Here is a 3,541-nt window from a genome sequence, read left to right on the forward strand (position 1 = left end):
AGAACCAATGGTATTGAAGGAAGAAGTTGAAGCTGCACTGAAGGAATTGATGAAGAACAAGGCTCCAGGAATTGACAGAATACCCATTGAGATGTGTCAACAAATGGATGCCCCATTGGAGGCAATTACTTGGTTACACCAAGAGATTTGGAAAACAGCTACCTGGCCAACTGACTGGAAGAGATCCATATTTGTACCCATTCCAAGGAAAGGTGATCTCACAGAATGTGGAAATTATTGAACAATAGCATTAATTTCACATGCAAGTAAGATCTCGTTGCTGTTGTTATTTGCCACTGAGTCAGATCCAATTCATAGTGACCCTTCCTTGGATTTTTGAGGCAGTATCACTACAAGAGTAGATTGCCCAACCTTCCTTCCGAGGAGTGGCTGATGGGTTTGAACTGCCAGCCTTCTGGTTAGCAGTAAAGTACCTTAGGCACTACGCTACAAAAGCTCCTAAGTAAGATCTTACTGAAGATAATTAAAAAATGGTTGCAGGAGTATATTGACAGAGAACTTCCAGAGGTGCAGGCTGGATTCAGAAGAAGACGCGGAAGAAGGGATATCATAGCTGTTGTCAGATGGATCCTGGCCCAAAGCAAAGAATACCAGAAAGATGTTTACTTGTGTTTTTTTTTGTTTTTTTTTTTGACTATGCAAAGGCATTTGATTGTGTAGATCATAACACATTGTGGATGACATTCAGAAGAATGGAAATTCCAGAACACTTGACTGTGCTCATGAGGAACCATACATTGACCAGGAGGCTGTTATTTGAACAGAACAAGGGGACACTGCATGGTTTAAAATCAAGAAGGGAATGTGTCAGGGTTGTGTCTTTTCCCCCATACTTATTCAGCCTGTATGCTGAGCAAATAATCTGAGAAGCTGGACTATATGAAGAAGAACATGGCATCAAGATTGAAGGAAGAATCATTAACAACCTGTGATACACTGACAACACAATTTTGCTTGCTGAAAGTGAGGATGACTTGAGGCACTTACTGATGAAGAGTGAAGAATACAGTCTGCAGTATGGATTACATCTCAATATAAAAAAAAAAAAAATCCTCACAATTGGACCTATAAGCAGCATTATGACAAATGGAGAAAAGATTGAAGTTGTCAAAGACTTCACATTGCTTGGTTCTACAATCGATGCCAATGGAAGCAGCAGTCAGGACATTAGATGACTTGCACTAGGCAAGTTGGCTGCAAGGGACCTCTTTCAATTGCTGAAGAGCAAAGATGTCACCTTGAGGACTAAGGTGCACCTGACATAAGCCATGCTATTTTCAATCACCTCGTATGCATGTGAGAGTTTCGGAAGCCCGAAGAAGAACTGATGCTTTTGAGTTGTGGTGCTGGCGGAGAATGCTGAAAGTACCGTGGACTGCTAAAAGAACTAACTGTCCTGGAGGAAGTGCAGCTGGAATGCTCCTTGGAAGTGAGAATGGCCAGACTTCATCTTACCTACTTTGGTCATGTTGTCAGAAAGGACCATTCCCTGGAGAAGGATGTCATGCTTGTAAGGTGGAGGGTCGACGAAAGCGTGGAAGGCCCTCAACAAGATGAATTGACACAGTGGCTGCAACAATGAGCTCAAGTATAGAAAGGATCATGGAGCTGGCGCGGGACTGAGCGGTGTTTCATTCTGCTGTGCATAGGGTTGCTATGAGTCAGATATGACTTGACAGCACCTAACTACAACAACAACAAGAACCATTGATACAATAGCCTGTGCTTCTTGAGGTGGCGTACCCATACCAACTGAATCAACATCTTCTGGAACTTATTAGAAATGCAAATTATCAGATCCCACCCCAGCTCCACGGTGGAGCTCAGAAAGCTATTGTTCAACCAGCCCTCCAGGGGTTGAACAATGAGTTGTGAGACTCTCTGCTTTCAATTGCCACATCTCCACAACTTGCACTTACACCATCATCATCACCTCTAACAACTAGGTAAGCATGTGAACAGAATGTTTCAAGCTCCTATTTTCCAAGGTGCCAATATTTATGGAAGGAGCTCTGGTAGCGCAATGCTTAAGGCATTTCACTACTAACAAGAAGGTTGGCAGTTCAAATCCACCAGCTGCTCCACAGAAGGAAGATGGGGCAATTTGCTGCCATAAAGATTTGCCACCTTGGAAACCCAGTGGAGGTTGCTATGAGCTGTGAGGCTTTTTTTTTTTTTTTTCTTTTGGTGTAAGAGAGGCACAGAGTTGTATGAACACTGAGATTGCATGGATAGCTGACACTGACTGTGCCCTTCTGTGTGCCAGACAGAGTGCTGAGTGCTTTATGTGTGTTATCTCACTTAATCTTCACAATAACCTGTGAGGTAGGTTCTAGTATTATTCCCATTTTACAGATGAGGAAACTGGTTTAAAAGGAGTGAATACTTTGCTACGTGACATGGTTTGTAAGTATAGGAGCCCCAAGATTTGAACACGTCTCTCTGACCCCCAAGCCCATGCTCTTAATCCCTTCCCTACCTGAGCCACTTTTTAACATGCAAAGGAGAAAATAGAGACTTTGTAAATATTTCTGAGCCATTCTGAGAAAAATAATGGTTCTTAAAAGATAGGATTTGTGTAAGTGGGCCGAGAATGGTGGCAGAATTCAAACAGCTTCTAGTTAAACTAAGAGAAAACAAGAGGAAGGAACTGGATCCTGGATTTCAAACCCCCATCACCTGGCAGGGCACTTGGTGCAGAGAAGGTACTTCAGAAATGCTGGCTGCATGAATTCTCAAGGCATTGTTTTCAGCAACTCTTCATGTTGCCTGGGAATTATTCATCATGTCTATTCTGTCCCTGCCTTGACAAGTAGGATAAACTCTAATCCTTGGAATACGGAAAAGCAAAGTTCCTTCTGGCACAGCCAAAAAGAAAGTCACAACCACATGTAGCCTGTGCTGAGTGATGCGAATAGTTAACAAGATCGACTGCTAATGGAAAAGTAAAAGGTTAGAGTCCATCCAGAGGAAACTCAGAAGAAAGTCCTGGCAATCTACTTTGGAAAAATCAGCCATTGAAAACCCTTTGGAGCAGAGTTCTATTCTGATACACATGGGTTGCCATGAGTCAGAATCAACTATCCACCCACTGCTACTGATAATTCATTTCAATCACGCTAAAGCTGTTCAAACACCTGTTATGGTCAGGACTGTGGTTGTAAGTAAAAGAATCAGAATTCCAATTAGCTTCAGCTCAGAGGGGAATTGGTTGTGTCACACAATCTAAGGAAATATTGAAAAACCAAGTCTGGGAGAGAGCAAGCATGCAGATAGGCTTCAGGAATAACTAAGGGAATAACTAATTCTCAAACAGCATGAGGACACCCCTCCTTGCTTCTGCTGCTCTGTGTACATGTGGTCAGCTTCCTTCTCTTTCCTTGTACACTAGCTCCCTCCACGTGGCCAGAAACACGCCCACCAAACTTCCTGCTTGCTTATCTTCCAGCTTCAGTCATCAGAAGGGGGATCTCTTAGTCTCAAGTCCAAAGCCAAGCAAAGGAGTCAATAGCCCAGACAG

This window comes from Orycteropus afer, unplaced genomic scaffold (assembly GCF_000298275.1).
Source record: "Orycteropus afer afer isolate SDZICR_OR568_19922 unplaced genomic scaffold, OryAfe1.0 scaffold00293, whole genome shotgun sequence".
Taxonomy (NCBI): Eukaryota; Metazoa; Chordata; class Mammalia; order Tubulidentata; family Orycteropodidae; genus Orycteropus; species Orycteropus afer.